We start from the raw sequence: 19091 nt of genomic DNA, 5'->3' as shown, positions 1-19091 counted from the left end.
TAGACTCATCTGTAAGTGCAAAATCTCAGTGGGCTGCAATTATCCCCAGTATTTAATCATGGAATAACAGAACCATGGGCTGAGTTGGGTTGGAAGGGACCTTAAAGACCCTCTAGAACTGCTGCCCATTGTCCTCCTGCCGTGTCCTTTTTTTCCTCCTCTCACAAAGCTCCCTGTGAATCCAGGCAGACCTGTCTCTATAGAAACAGGTCCTGGGGTTTTCTGCACTCAGTTCTCAAGTGGTTCATTTATTAAATGTTCTGAAATTTAAAGGCAGAAGGGACATAAAATGAGGGGTAAGGAATGATCAGCTATGAAGATCTCGAATTTATGAATTTAGGGAATGTTTTACCCTAACGGAGGGGGGAAAGGGGAAGAAATATGGTGGGTTTTATATATATTTAATCAACAGTTTAATATACATGAAACAAGTATTTAAATAGCTTTTGAATCAACAACAGCCATATCAAATAACCAACGTTTGCTGGAAAATAAACACAAATCTAAAAGAGTGTCAGTCACTGACATTTATCTCCCTGTTATCAGTGTTTTCCCCTCTCTGAAGACAATAGTGAAATGTTTATTTGGTTAAATCCTCTCCTTGTTTATATATTTTTATATATTTATTATTCCATAAGGTTTATTGTGTATTTTGGAGTACCCTCAGTTACAGAATTCCTGCCCCATTCCCAGCCAGTGCTGCAGTTTATTTCCCCCACCATGGGGGGAGGACACAACCACCTCTTATTTTCCTTGGAAAAATCAGTTAAACCAGTCAGCCTTGGAACATCCCCCCTCTCTGCAAAGGGAGGCTGGAGGGGAAGATACAAACCCAGATTTGTCTTTGGTGACTTGACTACATTTTGGGTGAGAAGAGTCTTTTTTTAGTGCATAATTTAGCAAGAGATGGAAAATCTAATAAATGCTTGTAGAGGCTGGAGTTGAAAATACCCTGGAACAAGAATGGAATGCACTGTTGCAGCTCTGCCACGAGCAGGTGCTGTGTGGGCAGCTGTTGTACAGAAACAAGCTCCACTCTCTTTAATAGCATGAGGAAAAGAAAAATGAAAATTAGGACTTTTTTTTCCTGCTGCAAATGACTAATTTTAATTTAAAGAGTCCTTATGTGCTGCATTGTCTCCTGCACGAGGCAAGGGCTTCTCCTCAGGAGGTTTCATGTCATGGGCAGTAATGTCTCAAATAAACCAGGGGGCAAATATTTAAGGTGTTCATACAAAGTCCACTCCAGAAAGTGATGTCACTCAAAAGTTGTGCTGTGTGCCTGTTTTATTTGGAGTCGTGGGTGTGCCTTGTTCTGGGTTCTTCAGGAAGGGGCAGGTCTTGTCCAAAAGGCCTTGTGGGAGCAGAAACACTCCATCATTCCTGCTGATGTGGCCATCCAAGGCTGGTTTTGGGAGGCTGCAGGGCCCCTCTCAGCCCCTTCCTGCCTCCCAGGAGCCAGCCCAGGGAGCCACAGCCCTTGGGATCCAGCCCCATCTCTGCCCGGCTTTGCCACCTCGCCTCTTCCCTCCGGGAAGCTCCAATTTCTCTCTGAGTGAGCGAGCTCAGAGAGAAAAAACTTTCAGCTTTCACTGAAATTTCTTGTCTTCAGAGAGCTCTGCTTCTATCAGAGCAATTTACCAAGAGAAATTACCTTTGCTCTCCAGCTGGCACCTGTATTTCAGACACAATCTCTGCTCGGAGCCGTTGCGGTGCCTCGGCTTTGTCTGCAGAACCAAAGGGCTTTTCTTCTCCTCTGAGCTCTTTGCCTTCCCTTGGATGAGATTTTTCACAACAGAGAGTTTTTCTAAGCTTAGAACTCATTCTGGAAGCTTCCTCCTGGTCCCCCTTTAGGTACATCCTCTTTTGTTGTGAGGCAAAACACCTGCAAGCTCCTACACTTCAAAAACCTCATCTTATTCTCTGGGAACGAGAAGGGGCCTGGTTTTCTTTGTAACCTCTCTGAGACTTTCTCAGACTTTGGGTGCAAACCTGCTGGGGCACAGCCTGCAATTGCTTCTGCCTGGAATTCTGGGGTTCTGTAAGTAATTTGGGTCTGTTTCTCTCATCTGGAGTTTACCAGCAGCTTCAGGCACGAGCAGAGCTCTCTCAGCATCTCTCACAATGGCCAGAGCTTTTCTTTCTAAATCAGATTTTCAAATATACATGTTAAAAACTCCTCTTTTTTTGACTCTTTCAGGCTCTGGTGAAATTTGCAAATTAACATTTCCTTCCTTGAGAAGGCACACTTTGTTTGTAGGCTCCTAACAGAGGCTGAAAGGACAAGTAAACAGGCTTTGGCCTTGTATACTCTGGTATCTTTTAATATTCCAGACATTGCCATATAATACCTTCAGAAAATTCTCTCAATTAGGTGTAATTTGTGCAACTGGAGCAGGCAGAGCAAATGCAAATGACCAATAAAGTGGAAGATTTAAGATCATCCTTTGTAGTGATGGATTTTGTGGAGCTGAGCTCGACAATTTCATTACTTGTAGGAGGGAAAAGCCAAATGGTTAAAGTCATGGCTCCCTGGGGAGAAGGGAATAGGTAAAGGGAAAATATACAGTTGAGCAAGTCTTCTGACAGGCTGGTTTAGTAATTATTGTTTCTACCAAGATGCAGATTCTACCAAAATCCTCCCCACCCTGAAATTTGCCTTCTTTAGCCCACAAATAAAAATAGGAGTGATATAAATTCCCGTGCCCTGGGAGCCAGGGGCAATGGAATTCCCAGCAGAGATCTCTGCAGTGGCAGTGCAGGCTGTGCATCTCAGCTGTGGTGCTCATTGCAGATGGGAGGCAGGGCACCTGCAGTGACAAATGTCCCACCACGCTCAGCCAGGTCCCCAAAGGAGGCTGGCACAGGCCACTTGCAGGAGGCCCCAGCTCATAAAGTATCCCTGACAAGACCTTCAGTCTTGAGCTTTCTAGGCAACAGACCTGCTTTTAGCAATGAAACTCCTCTAAATCTGTTTTTATTGTGCTCGAGTTCCCTTGGGACACTCAGCCCTGGAACTGCAGTGATTAAGATGTCCAGGGGAAGTGGTGGGGAGAAACCTTTTACCTTGAAAAAGTGCATGTATTTTTAACAAATGGGTTCTATTCTGGCCACCAGCACCAATTCCCAGTTGCACTTCCACGCTCCAAATCCAGCTCCCATAAAAGCTGCAATTAACTCATTCCTCTGCTCAACCCTCGTGTTCCTGCCCCGGGTCAAGGGCTGTAAATAGAGAGGGAAATCCCTCCTGGAAGTGCCTGATGCACACAAAGCCATGGGGGAGAGAGAGCCAGGTTTGTGAGGGCTCCCTCAGGGCCACGTCTTTGTTTCTGGTGAGGAGGAAGCAAATCCTTGGGAAGCTCCTTTAAACTTCAGACACCACAGGCTGCCCAGAGAAGCTGTGGCTGCCCCTGGATCCCTGGCAGTGTCCAAGGCCAGGTTGGACGGGGCTTGGAGCACCCTGGGCTGGTGGAAGGTGTCCCTGCCCATGGCAGGGGGTGGCACTGGATGGGCTTTAAGGTCCCTTCCAACCCAAACAGTCTGGGATTCTGTGATGATCCTCTTCAGCATTTCTCAGTGAGAGGCAGTAAAAGCAGGAAGGTCATTTCCCACATGACTGGGTGTCAGAAGTAAATGGCTGAGTGAAAGATTGGATAACAGTGGAAAGGAGAAGTTTTTTCAGCAGCAATGTGGCCCTGCCTTCCTGTGCTCAGCCTTGGGTGCAGTTAGTCCCTGTTGTGAGCAGTGCTGGCCATGCCTGGGAATATTCAGAGATGGAGGGTAAAATCCCTCTATTCCAGCTGGAGCACGTATTCCCTTTCCCTGGGTTCTGCTGCTGAATCCTTACCAGGAATTCCTTTGTCCCTGTGTGTTTGGACATGAAACTGTAGAAATGCAGGACTGGGACCCAGCCTGGCTGCCTGGGCTGGGCTTGGGGTCCTTCTGAGCCTTGCAGAGCAAATGAACAGCAAACCCACGATGTCCCTGCTGAGCTGCTGCACAGAATGAAGCCATGATCTCGTTGCAGTCGGTGGCCAGAGTGTTCCCTGGCAACAAGCCTGCACCTCTTCCCTGGGGAGATTTCCTGCAGGGGGTTTGGAGGAGGTTTTGGGCCATGGTCTCCCTGGAACCTTCTCTTCTCCAGGTGAACATCCCCAGCCTGGCTCCAGAGCAGAGGGGCTCCAGCCCTGGAGCAGCTCCGTGGCCTCCTCTGGACTCTGTCCCGCAGCTCCATGTCATGGAACAGATATTTTCCCGCTTTCCTCCTTTACAAAGGGTGTTCTGCACACAGAGCCAGGAGCAGGACAGTGTTGCAGTGGGAATGTGCCCGGGAAAGGGAGGGAGGGACACCTGCAAGAACCAAACCCACAGTTTGTCTCCCTCTGATCCCCCTGGTCTGCCATGGAAGGGCCCATCCTGTGCCAGGAGCACTTGGGCTGCAGCTCCAGCAGAGCCCCTAAAAAGTGTCAATTGCAGCCCATGAAGGTGAATGAATTTTGCATTATCCCTGCTAAGGCACCTGTTGGATGGAGAACCTCCCTTCTTCGGGAGGGATGGGTTTTCTCTCTGCCCAAACATTTGCAGCTCAGTGAACAGGGTGACTCTCCAGCTTGGCAGTTCATGTGTCCTCCAGCTCTCACAGCAGGAAAAGAAAGCTTATTAAACTGAATTGGGTTTTAGGGTTTCATTATTTCTGCTCCAATACCCAGGGAAGCACAGGGCAGGAATGCAGGGGCTGGGAGGGGTTTGCAGGGAAGGTGGAGAGGCCTCTGCCCTCCCAAGGGAGGGATGATCCCTGCCTGGATGGGATGGTTTCCCATCATAACTCTGGCTGCTAAATGCCAGAGTGATCCCAGTGCAACCCCTGCTGCTATGCACAAACCCATATATATATGGTTTTATATATATATAATTATCACAGTCATACATTCATTAAACTTGGAAAAGACCTCCAAGATCAAGTCCAGCAGAAAACCATCATGCCCATTAAACCATGTTGATTTTAAATACACTTGACATCGTTATACTAATACACAGAATAGATTTTATCTGTACCATGTATAACATTAATAATGTGTAAATATATATATATATATATATATATATATAAAAGTTTGGTGCTGTTTATCAGTTATCACTCCTTTCCCAGCAGCTGTTGGTATTTGGGATCTTGCTAATTAGTCTCACAGTCAGAGCTGAAGTTAATTGGCACTCAGTCAGATATTTTACATTCTCTCTGCTTCTCTGTTGTTTTTTTTTTCCTCCCTAAACACCTGATGTGTTGCTCTAAGGTGGGAACTTTGGGATAGTGCCAGGGTTGTGCTGCCCAGTGTGTGGGTGCTGGGGTGGTGTGTTCATCTCTCCGTGTGTCCCAGATCCCTTTGGAGCCAGAGGAAACAACACCACTGACAAAGGGCCCTTTGTGTCCTGTGTGAGATCATTATTTAAGTGCCACCAAGGGTTCTCCCAGAATTTGGCTCATGCATGGGAACCACTGCTGGAAAAAGCATATAATTCAATTTTTGGGGGGAATTCATATGGAATTTGATACAAGTATATGCAGAAAGTTAATAAGGACAAAGCTCCCAGGGTGCCAAGGAAACCCAAAGATTATGGGAACATATGGACACATTTAATTACAGTGAAAAGTTACAATTGCAGTTAAAAATTACTTTTTCATACTCCAATGTTTTTGGAAGAGCTTTGGATTCTCTAAGTCCAGGAACCTCAGGCTGGATGATTGTCGTGGTTGGTTTGCTTTTATCACTGGCCAACTTTCCAGGCCTCTTGTGCAACATCAGCCGTGGGCATTGGGGATGTCTGCTCCACAGGTAGACCCTGATGGCCCCAGATTTTTGTTAGCTGGGTGTGGGGTGGGTTGTGCTGTATCACCAGGACACCAGGGGGTTCTGAGGAAGTGGGGTGTGTTAGGTGGGATATTGGGAAGGAATTGCTGGCTGGGAGGGTGGGAAGGCCCTGGCACAGGTTGGGCAGAGAAGCTGTGGCTGCCCCTGCATCCCTGGGAGTGTCCAAGGCCAGGCTGGAGCAGCCTGGGCTGGTGGGAGGTGTCCCTGCCCATGGCAGGAGGCGGGATGGGATGGGGTTTGAGGTCCCTCCCAACCCAAACCTTTCTGTGATTCCACGATTCACTGGCTGGTGGTGTCTGGTGTTAACTCAGCCAGGAATATCTTTAGTGTGTGGATCTGCTCTGGAAAGAGTGAACAAAAATATATTGTGGGGTTTGTTAGGAAAAAAAATAATTAAAACTAATATTTTCATATAATGGTTTAGGTCCTCTCTTGGCAGCAAGAGCATTGATCCTCCTCCTGTATGGAGAAAGCAAAGAGCCAGACAGGGACATGTTCTGCAGCATTCACATGAGGAGGGACGTGCTTTGGGGGGGAATGCTGCTGGAAGGGTCCTGAGCTCAGGAACCAATTTTCCCAGTGTATTTCCCAGCTGTTTAATTCCTGCTCTTCCCATTGAATCTGGTTCCTGCTGCCAAAAGGCACAGGGAATGTGTGTGAGCCCTGTGGTTCGTGGAGATAATTCACTGAGGGACACTGAGCAGATGCTGATGGTATTTAGGGTTTCCCGTGGCAGAGAAATGAAATTGTTCATGTGCAGCAAAGGATGGCAGGAACTGGAATGGATTTGGGATCCTCCTGCAATTCTCTGGAATTATTCCTTATCAGACACTGCTCTGAAGTTGCTGTGCTTTTGGGAAAAGATTAGCAAACAGCTCTTTCAGCCCAGTCACTGTTCCTGTGTCCCAGAGATTCTCCTGTGCCTGTTTCAGTGGGAATTTTGCGTTTGTGAGCAAAGTCAGTTCAGCCACTGGATGTTGCTTTATTGAAAATACATTTCTTGTGAATATTCTTAACTAAAAGGAAAAGAAATAAGTTGAATTCAGGAATTCTTTTTTTTTTTTTTTTTTAAGAAAGAACCTTTATAATGCAAATCCTGAGTCTGAGACTTCTGAAGGCCCCACCACTAAAAACGGTTTGTTCTCCCGGGAGTTTTAATCAGTAAAACGCCCCCAGAAATGGTGCAGTAGGGTTCTGAGGAAAAGCCTTTTTGTCCTGGCTTCCTATTTCCATCCTCACCTGTTTGCCAGGCAAAGTGGCAGCAGATATCCCACATTTGGTGAATCATTCCATGCGCATCCCACTTTTTCCTGCTCCCAACCAGATCTCCTGTCGGGGGCCTCTCTCCGTGCAGCCAATTTGAAATGTTGTTGCTATTTGTGCAAGAGCTTTTCCCGGTGTTTTGTGGGATTACGTGGGAGGCTGTGAGTCGGGTTGACATTAATTAGCAGAAATGTTAATACACCAGATGGGTTGTTTAAAGGCCTCGTGGAGGAGCAACTGTGGAAAAGTGGGAGTGGGACCTGTTAGCTGTGTGTGTCCAACCCACACAGAACAGCAGAGGGGAGAGCTCTGGGGTGAATCTGAGAGACTGGCACAATGCACTTTATTAACAATGCCGAATTTCAGCCCAGACCCCTCACGTGGGGTGGGAATTTTTCCTCCTGCAGCCTGGCCTGGCCACACCACAGGCAGAGCCTTCTCCTGGAGCGCAGCTGAAGGGGAGGGAGAGCAGCTCAGGTGTCAGCCCTGGCAGTGGGTTTGAAGGTGTCTCCAGACCTGTGTGGAGCTCTGGAATTGCGAGGGGATGGGGGATGCAGTGCACCTTGGGTTTGTGGTGAGGCACCAGCCAGAGCTGCATCCCAGCGATCCGGCCATCCCTGGGAACCTCCCCGGCCCCGGGAATGTCATCCAGCCGTGGGATGGGCAGCCCCCAGCCCCTCCCAGCTGCTCCTGTCCCCCTGGAACCCCGAGATCCCTCCTGCCCGGAGCCAGTGCGGGGTGCGTGGGGAGGGCTGGAGCCGGCCCATCCCGCGGTGCCATGGAAACGGCTCCTGCTTATCCCGACCATTCCCTCCTGGAAACGGCTCCTGCTTATCCCGACCATTCCCTCCTGGAAACGGCTCCTCCTCATCCCGGCCATTCCCTCCTGGAAACGGCTCCTCCTCATCCCGGCCATTCCCTCCTGGAAACGGCTCCTCCTCATCCCGACCATTCCCTCCTGGAAACGGCTCCTCCTCATCCCGGCCGTTCCCTCCTGGCTTTTGGAACTTAATTATTCAGCCGAGAGCAGGAACAAAAAGGAGATTACCCACCCTGGGCCCGCAGGTATCAGGGAAGAAGGAGCTTCCCAGGAGTTCCAGGGGAGACCGGGATTAGGGAATGGTTTGTCTGTTCTCCTGAAAATCAGCTCTGAGCGTCCTGTCATGTCCCTGTGAATCCAGGGATTTAAACAGCACACGAGTTATCCCACCTGGAATATGGATTTGTTTTCCCAGACATCTCTGAGCCTTTGGGAGCTGCATTTCCAGGTCCCTGAGGTGCCTGTGATGATCCCCCAGGTGGCTTCCGAGCCCGGCGGAGCTCCGGGGGATTTTGGGATGTGCAGGGAGAATCGGACACTGGATTGGCAGGAAGTTTGGGTGGGAGGAGGTTTGCTGCCTTCCCTTTACTCTTGCCTTTTTCCATTCCTTATCCCATCCTTGAGAAATATTTCAGGGAATGGCAACGAAGAAACCACTTGAAAAGAACTTCCCACAGTGAACAAGGAACACTGTACATGGTGTCCATGTTATCCCATGGAATGGCTCGGGCTTGGAAGGGGCCTTACAAATCATCCTGTTCCACCAACATCTGCAGTAGAGACTTTACCTTTGGAGACCTTTTTTAATTCCATCAGGGGGAGTGTGTAAACCTGGGAGCAGCCTGTCCCCACCCAGCCAGGGTGTCCTCAGTGGCCCCTGGGATGGTGAGGTGGCTTCTGGTCCTGCAGCCAGCAGAGCCCTCCAGGGATTTTCAGTTTTACATGGCCCAAACATTTCCTCCCTTTGCTGTTTCCTAAGTTTGGAACTTGAGTGCTTTTTCACTTTTCACTTTGTGTTTCTGCTGGTGTGTCCCATCAAAACTCTTCCTGGACCCACAAACCAATCTTTTAACCAATGTTCTTTTGCCAAAATCTCACCTTTTTTTCAGTTCACGGATATGTCCAGACCTGATTCGACAATAATTTGAGAATATTTCTGATAGATATTTTACTTAAATCACTCTTCCTATTTAAATACATCATTTTGAATAACGGTGGCTTTGCCAAACATTTGGGAGGTTGAATTATTTTAGGAGTGAAAATATTTTTTTCCTAATTATTAAAAAAAAAAAAAAAAAGAAAGTAAAAGTAATTTTAAGACTTTTAAAAGCAAACTGAGCTTGCCCAGGTGGGAAGGGAGGATCCTCCCTGTCCCTCACCACCCCCAGCCCCTAGAAGTGAGGATGTGGAAACTTTGAGGTATTTAACGGAGAAAAGGTCAAACCTCATTTATTTTACCACTAAAAAATCAGTGACCACTGGGTTTTCTGTTTTCAGGTTTCAGCCCATGAGCAGGGCAGGAATTCTTTCAGCTGACAGGGTTCATCTTTGTCCCTGACTCCAGGTGAGTGTGGACACTTCACACCCACATCCTGAACTCTCCATAATTTTCCACTCCATGCTGTTATTCCTCCAGGGACTGAATAATCACCCAACTCCTTTTCCCATTATTTATTTCTCATTTCTAAAAGCCAGGCAAGGGCTGAGCCAGCATTTGGGAGTGCAGCTGACTTAGATATTCGAACTCTGCCTCAATCCATGGGATGATCCTCCCAAGTGCTGAGCTGGGGCTTCTCCTCTCAGGAAAGAGGGATCTAAACAGGCCTTTGGGATATTAAAGGTGCAGAGAGGTGTGATGAGACCCTCTGTGGCTGCCAGTTGTGATGGGAATGGTGGGAGGAGAGCAGGATCATCATTTGGTTTTTACTCCAGCAGTAAATAATAAATATATTTATATAAAAATATATTTATATATTTTAGGTGTTAGGAATGACTTCAGCTCCCAGTGGTGTTCCCAGCTATAAGGATTTGATGATATTTCCATTCAGAAACCCCTCCTGGAGGCTGCAGAGCTCCCACTGGCAGCACTGGCCTCTCCTGTTGATGTGGGAGCCAAACTGGCACCAGCAGATTCCAGATCCAAGGACAAAAGGGGGATATTTTTCAGAAATACAGGATTTTTTTTGATAACTCCCCCTCAAATATTGTTACAGCTTTTAAAACTCATGTCTGGCTTGGCCTCCTTTTTTGTGACTGTGTAGGACACTATGGATTTTCCAGTCCCTGATTTACCCGTGACAAGGGGATATTTCTGGCTCTACGAGCCCCAAACTGAAAACCAGCTTTTATTTATTATTTTTTTTCTCTCCCTCCCAGTAATTCCTCCATCCCTGCCATCAGGATGGGGGATATTATGAAGTGCTCTGGTACAGCCTCTGACGTTCAGAGGAGGTGCTGCCACAGCGATTTTCCACGGACACATCCCATGATCCCACCCAGAACTCAGCGGATGATCCGGGGGGAATTCGAGGCTGCGTTTTTGATGTTGAGAAGGGAGACCTTGTGGGGAAGCAGGAGCTGAAGGCAGCCAGGACCACACCACGTTTGTTCTGCTGCATCTCCATAGAAACAGCTAATCCACAAATGGTCCACTGCTACAAACCCAGCTCACGAGGCAGAGCAGCAGCAGGATCCTCCTGGAATGGCCCTCAGGGGGAGAACGTGGAAAAATGTGCTTGCACACACAGCCCACCCCACACCTGACGGGTGGGTGGTGCAGCTCAGTCGTGTGAGGGACCAGGAGGGGTTTATCAGTTTTATCAGCTCCTCCAGGAGGAAAGTTCACTGCTTGGGGACAGAGGGACCTTTGCAGCCTGCAGGGGCTTTCAGCTGTAATAAAGCCACTCGCAACCTTATTAAAAAGTGCAAATAAAAAGAAAAAGAAAAAGGCAAGTCTAGAGCAGGAAGAGGGGGCAGAGATGAAGTTACCAAGCCTTTTCCTCTGCTTTAGGGGACTGTTCTGCAGAGAAGAAATAAAGGATGTTCTGCAGGAGCAGAGTCGGCTGCAGGACCAACTTCCCCCCACCCTGCAGCCCCTGGCCAGGGCATTCCAGAGGCACTGCCTGGATTGAGCTTTTCCTACGAACAAATGAGCTCTGGACACCTTCTGGCTCCAGCTGAGGCCCTGGCACAGGTTGGGCAGAGAAGCTGTGGCTGCCCCTGCATCCCTGGAAGTGTCCAAGGCCAGGCTGGAGCAGCCTGGGCTGGTGGAAGGTGTCCCTGCCCATGGCAGGGGGTGGCACTGGATGGCATTTAAGATCCCTTCCAACCCAAACCATTCCATGATTCCATGAATGGAAGCTCCCATCGTGTTCCCCACGGTGTCAGACAGGACAGGGAGTCAGCAGAGCCCGGGGAACACCAACTGCCTCCCTTCCCAGCCTGAAGAGCTGCGATTTTTCCCGATTAATTTTCATCTGCCAGTTCCTACAGGTTTGGAAAGGAAGTGGAGCTCTCATTAAAAACATCCTCTCCGTGTTCCTGTTCCTTCCTGCCTCCTGAGCAGCCTGTGTGCTCCCAGCTCCGTAAAACACTCGGAAGCTGAGCTGGAAACGGGAGTCAAGCTCCCACCCCTTCCATCCCTTCCTTTTTAACACGAACATCAGACATTTCTGGGAGCAGCAACAACAACAACAACCACCACCTGCCCCTGCTGGCACCTGGCCTGCCCAGGGTAACTCTTTACCACAGCAACAATTCCATTAATATTTGCTAATTGTTATCATTTCTACCAATAATTAATGGAAATAGGTGAGGAGCTGCCCTGGAGGTGCCCACGCTGGCGTGTCCTGAGCAGGGGAAAGCCCCAGTGGCTCCCTGTCCTGTTCCTGCCATGGGAATTTGTTTTCTTTCATTGTAAAAATAAAGATTTTAACGAAAGGCGGTTTCTTTTGTGCTCTGTGCCTGCCTGGGGTGGCTCAGAGGGGACAGAAAATCGACCCCCAGCTGTAAGAAACTCCACCCTGGGTGCCCAACTCCTCATCGCCAAGGAGGTAACAAGGAAAATGTAAAAATGTAAAAATATTTTTATGGTTTTTTGGTTTTTTGTTTTTTTCACTTAAGAGATTTGGGAATTGTTAATTCCTAGAATAAGAAACAAAAAAAAAAATCCAAAACCAGAAACCCCAAAGAAAAATAAATTTTAAAAATAAATAAAAAAAAAAATTAAAACACTACCCCCCCCAAAAAAAAAAAAAAAAAAAAAACCACAACAAAAAAGACCCAAAACTTCCTCAAAAAATATCTAACCCAAAGGGATATTAAAAAGTAGATTTCCCAGTATTTAAAGCAGCCATTTGTAAAGCAGGAGGTATTTTGGTCCAGGTTGTAGGAGAACCATCCACTCCTTCCCTGCCAGAGAATTCTGGGCTCTCCCAACTTTCTTTATTCTTTAAGAAAAAATTCAAATGTATTGAACTCCAAATTATGTCCAGGCTGAATTAACTTCCCTTTTAACCACCAATAGCCCAATATTGCTGAGATAAAACAGAAAGTGTAAGATACATAAAATAAAAATAAAATTTAAGAAAAAGTAATATGGCATAAAAATAAAATTTAAAATAAATACAAGGCATAATATATGAAATATACAAGATAAAATGTAAAATAAAAATATAAAGATCATAGAAAAGGCATCAACTGTGGAAGAGTGTCAGTTGTTTGGTATGGAGGGTCATATTTACTGTGCGTGTGTAGGACGGTAAATGAGTGCCTAAAAAACACAAAATAAAGACAGAAAATGTAAGATATAAAATTAAAAAATAAAATTTAATTAAAAGTAATGACATAAAAATAAAATATAAAATAAATATAAAGCATAATGCATAAAATATAAGAACTGTAATATGTAAATTAAATTTATAAATATCATAGGAAACACAGCAACCACACAAGTGTGAAAAATGGTTGGATCAAATATCTTGTGTGTGTGTGCAGGATGGGAAATGAATGCTTAGAAAATAGAAAAGAGAAAACATAAGATATAAAATAAAATATAAAATTTAATAAAAAGTAGTGAGACATAAAAATAAAATAAAAAATGAAAATAAGGGATGAAACGGAAAATAAAAAGATAAAAGAGAAAATGTAAAACATAAAATAAAAATATAAGGATGACAGAAAACACATCAGCTGTGCAAGACTGTCAAGGGTTCTGTGTGGAGGCCTCATGCTTGGGTCAAATATGTGTGTGTGTGCAGGATGGGGAATGAATGCTTAGAAAATACAAAATAGAAGATATAAAATTAATTTTTAAAATAAGACATAAATATAAAATAAATATAAAGCATAAAATATAAAAGTATAAAAATATAAAATATTAAATAAAGATATAAAGATCATAGAAAACACATCAACTGTGCAAGAGTGTCAAGAGTTCTGTGTGGAGGCCTCGTGCTTGGGTCACATTTACTCTGTGTGTGCGTGCAGGATGGGGAATGAATGCTTAGAAAATACAAAATAAAGACAGAAAATGTAAGATGTAAAATAAAAAAAAATAAAATTTAATAAAAATAAGAAAAAATATAATAAAAATAAAGCATAAAATAATAAATAAAATTAAAAATAAAAATATAAAAATGTAAAATATAAAATTAAAAATATAAAGATTATAGGAAACACATCAACTGTGCAAGAGTGTCAAGAGTTCTGTGTGGAGGTCTCTTACTTGGGTCACATTTACTGTGTGTGTGCAGGATGGGGAATGAATGCTTAGAAAAGACAAAATAAAGACAGAAAATGTAAGATATAAAATTAAAAAAGAAAACTTAATAAATAGTAATGACATAAAAATAAAATATAAAATAAATATAAAGCATAATACTTAAAATATAAAACTTGTAAAATATTAAATAAATATATAAATATCATAGGAAAAACAACTATACAAGAGTGTCAAGTGGTTGGATCAAATATCCTGTGTGTGTGCAGGGTGGGAAATGAATGCTTGGAAAATACAAAATGGAAAAGAGAAAACACAGGATATAAAATAAAATATAAAATTTAATAAAATTAGTAAGACAGAAAAATAAAACGTAAAGTAAAAATAAAGGATGAAACGTAAAATAGAAAGATAAAAGACAAAATGTAAAATATAAAATAAAAATATAAAGAAAGATCACAGAAATCACATCAACTGTGCAAGAGTATCAAGGGTTCTGTGTGGAGGCCTCGTGCTTGGGTCACATTTATTGTGTGTGTGTGCAGGATGGGAAATGAATGCTTAGAAAAGATAAAATTAAGACAGAATATAGAAGATATTTTAAAAAAATTTAATAAAAAGTAATAAGACATAAAATATATACAATATATATAATATATAATATATATAATATATATAATATATAATATATATAATATATAATATATATAATATATATTATATATAATATATTATACAATAAAGCGTAATGCATAAAATATAAAAAACTGTAAAATGTAAATTAAATATGTAAATATCAAAGGAAACACATCAGCTACACAAGAGTGTCAAGTGGTTGGATCAAATATCTTGTGTGTGTGCAGGATGGGAAGTGAATGCTTGGAAAATACAAAATAGAAAAACAGGAGAAAATATAAGATATAAAATAAATTTAATAAAAAGTAGTAAGACATTAAAATAATATATATAAAATAAATACAAGGTATGAAACATAAAATATGAAAAAATGTAAAAGATAAAATAAAAATATAGATGATCATAGAAAACACATCAACTGTGCAAGAGCATCAAGGGTCAAATGTGTGTGTGTGTGTGTGCAAGTTGGTAAATGAATGCTTAGAAAATACAAAATAGAATATATAAAATAAGAAAAAAATATATAAAATATAAAGCATAAAATATAAAAAATAAAAATATAAAAATATAAAATATTAAATAAAGATCATAGAAAACACATCAACTATGCAAGAGTGGAGGTCTTGTGCTTGGGTCACATTTACTGTGTGTGTGTGCAGGGTGGTAAATGAATGCTCAGAAAAGACAAAATAAAGACAGAAAATGTAAGATATAAAATAAAAAAATAAAATTTATTAAAAAGTAATAAGACATAAAAATAAAATATAAAATAAATATAAAGCACAATGCATAACATATAAGAACTGTAACATGTAAATTAAATATATAAATATCATAGGAAACACATCAACCACACAAGAGTGTCAAGTGGTTGGATCAAATGTCCTGTGTGTGTGCAGGATGGGAAATGAATGCTCAAAGACAAAATAAAGACAGAAGACGTAAGATATAAAATAAAAAAAAAATTAATAAAAAGTAATAAGACAAAAATAATATAAAATAAATATAAAACATTAGGCATAAAATATAAAACCTGCAAAATATAAATTCAATATATCATAGGAAAAACATCAACTGTACAAGAGTGTCAAGTGGTTGGATCAAATGTCCTGTGTGTGTGCAGGATGGGAAATGAATGCTTGGAAAATACAAAATAGAAAAACAGGAGAAAATATAAGATATAAAATAAATTTAATAAAAAGTAGTAAGAAAAAAATAATATATAAAATAAATACAAGGTATAAAACATAAAATATAAAAAAATGTAAAAGATAAAATAATATAGAGATCATAGAAAACACATCAACTGTGCAAGAGTATCAAGGGTCAAATGTGTGTGTGTGTGTGCAAGTTGGTAAATGAATGCTTAGAAAATACAAAATAGAATATATAAAATAAAAAAAATAAAAAGATATAAATATAAATATAAAGCATAAAATATAAAAAATAAAAATATAAAAATATAAAATATTAAATAAAGATCATAGAAAACACATCAACTGTGCAAGAGTGTCAAGGGTTCTCTATGGAGGCCTCGTGTTTGGGTCACATTTCCTCTGTGTGTGTGTGCAGGGTGGTAAATGAATGCTCAGAAAAGACAAAATAAAGACAGAAAATGTAAGATATAAAATAAAAAAATAAAATTTATTAAAAAGTAATAAGACATAAAAATAAAATATAAAATAAATATAAAGCACAATGCATAACATATAAGGACTGTAACATGTAAATTAAATATATAAATATCATAGGAAACACATCAACCACACAAGAGTGTCAAGTGGTTGGATCAAATATCCTGTGTGTGTGCAGGATGGGAAATGAATGCTCAAAGACAAAATAAAGACAGAAGACGTAAGATATAAAATAAAAAAAAAATTTAATAAAAAGTAATAAGACAAAAATAATATAAAATAAATATAAAACATTAGGCATAAAATATAAAACCTGCAAAATATAAATTAAATGTATCATAGGAAAAACATCAACTGTACAAGAGTGTCAAGTGGTTGGATCAAATGTCCTGTGTGTGCAGGATGGGAAATGAATGCTTGGAAAATACAAAATGGAAAAGAGAAAACATGGGATAAAAAATAAAATGTAAAATTTAATAAAAAGTAATAATATAGAAAATAAAATATAAAATAAAAGTAAAGGATGAAACGTAAAATAAAGACATAAAATGTAAAATATAAAATAAAAATAGAGAGATCACAGAAATCACATCAGCTGTGCAAGAGCGTCAAGGGTTGTGTATGGAGGGCCCATGCCTGGGTCACATTTACTGCAGGATGGGAAATGAATACACAGAAAATACAATATAGAAAAGATATAAAATAAAATATAAAGATATAAAAATATATAAAAGATATAAAATAAAAAAAATATAAAATAATAATAGATATAAAATAAAAATAAAAGATATAAAATAAAAATAAAATCTAATAAAAAGTAGTAAGACTACTACTTTTATTATAAAATATATAAAATAAATACAAAGCATGTAAAATAAAATATAAAAGAATGTAAAATATAAAAATATAAAGATCACAGAAAACACATCAACTGTGCAAGAGTGTCAATGGTTCTGCATGGAGGCCTCGTGCTTGGGTCAAATATAATATGTGTGTGTGTGTGCTGGGTGGGAAATGAATGCTTAGAAAAGAGAAGATATAAAATAGTAAAAAATAAAATTTAATAAAAAGTAATAAAAAAATATTATAAAGCATAAAATATAAAAATATAAAAATTATAGAAATATAAAAAATTAAATAAATATATAAAGATCATAGAAAACACATCAACTGTGCAAGAGTGTCAAGGGTTCTGTGTGGGGCCTCATGGTTGGGTCACATTTCCTCTGTGTGTGTGTGTGCAGGATGGGAAATGAATGCTTAGAAAATACAAAATATGAAATACAAAACAAGATAAAATAAAAAAATTAATAAAAAGTAATGACATAAAAATAAGATAAAAATATTTATAAACCATGTAACACAGTATAAAATAAATATAAAATGTATATAAAATGTAAAATATAAAATATAAATATACAATATGTAATATGAAATTTAAAATAAAATTATAAAATATATAAAATGTAAAATATTAAATAGAAAATAACTATCAAATATAAGATAAAAATAAAAATATAAAATGCGAAAGATGAAATAAGAAATATAAAATAAAAATATAAAATAAGAAAGATGAAATTATAAAATAAAAATATAAAATACAAAATCTATGAAATGTAAAATGTAAAATATGAAATAGATACCAAATATGAAAAAATAAAAATTTAAAATATAAAAATATAAAATAAATACAAATTATGAAATGTAAAATAAAGTATAAAATGCCTGTAATGAAGCTGACTCACACCACAAATTTATAAGAGCTACATTCAGAATATCATATAAAAATTAAAAATTGGTCTTGTCAAAGAAAATGTTGTTTCTTGGGTTTTTTTAATATTAAATGTTAAATTATGCCTTAGGAAGGGGCCATTGGATTGCCTGAGTGTTTATCAGCAGTGCTGGGAAGGCGTTTTAGCTGGTGCTTTGTCCCCTGGGAGGGGATGACAAAATTCCTTCCAGAACATTCCACGGGATTTGGCTGTTGAGGATCACACTCCCCGCTCCTGGGACACACCTTGGGATCTCTGGATTTGATCAGCTTGGTGCTGGAAGTTGCAGATCTGGTGGGGAGATGGAAGGGACAGGCGCGGTCCGTGGGGTTCCCTCCCGCCCTCGTCCCCCGTGGTGCCCCTGCCGCGATTCCTCGGGCCCCGTTGCTTCCACCTGTCCCTCGTGGAGGCACCGCTGAGCGGGAATGAGAGCCGGAAAAACCTCCCTGTGCCGACTGCAGACATCCCACGTTTATTCTGAACTGCCTCGACCCACACCCACTGCCACTCCTGCTGATTAGCAGGGACAATTTTGGGACTGGAGGAACGAGGTGTTATCCAACAACAAACCCGAGTAAACATGTTGACATTTTCCGCCAATTTGCATGAAAATCAAGGCATAAATTTGTAATGCACTGCCTAAGAGGAGAACAAAACAAGTTTGCTTTTATTGTCCTAAATGGGAGCCGGGCTAATTTATTTTAAAAATCAAATTAATTTCGTTAAAAAGTGTGGATTTATCCGTACTGTAAATCGGTGTAAATGATGGGATGTAATTCCTCTCTGGAGTGGGGAGCAAGGCCATGTTGGTGTTCACCCTGAGCCTCATCCTGACCATGCTGGGACGTGCCTGGATTGGGGTTTTTTACCCTTGTTCCTGATGGGCTCCAGGACCATTTAAGGAAAGGCTGCCTGGAGCCTTCCCAGGCCCAGGCAGGAGATGCCAAGGGAAAAGTCTCCAGGTTTCTGTCCCTGGTCCATCTGTCACGGGCTCCCTTCGCACGCAGCCGCCCTGGAACGAGCCCAAGGCCTGCCCAGCACGCTCCGCTGAACCCACAGAGCACGGGCTGGGAGGAAATGCCTAGGTTTGGAGAGCAGGAACGGGGAATAAACGGGAATTAGCCAAGAAATCCGAGCTGCAGGAACGGCTGCTGCGTGACAGGGGTCACAGAGGGGCAGCTGTGTGTGGGTCTGGGGGGAGGATGCTCTGCACCCCCAGCAGTGTCCCCTCTTCTCCTCTGCACAACCCAAGTGCCCTCACACGGCCCCTCCACACATTCCCCATCCCTGTGTCCCGCTTTGGATGCTCTCCATCAGCTCCATGTCCTTCTGGCACTGCGGTGCCCTGGAGAGGTGTCAAACAAACCACAAATCACCTGC

The sequence above is a fragment of the Myiozetetes cayanensis genome, unplaced genomic scaffold, assembly GCF_022539395.1.
Source record: "Myiozetetes cayanensis isolate MyiCay16 unplaced genomic scaffold, myiCay2020 scf9, whole genome shotgun sequence".
NCBI lineage: Eukaryota > Metazoa > Chordata > Aves > Passeriformes > Tyrannidae > Myiozetetes > Myiozetetes cayanensis.
Note: the sequence above shows the minus strand (reverse complement) of the source record.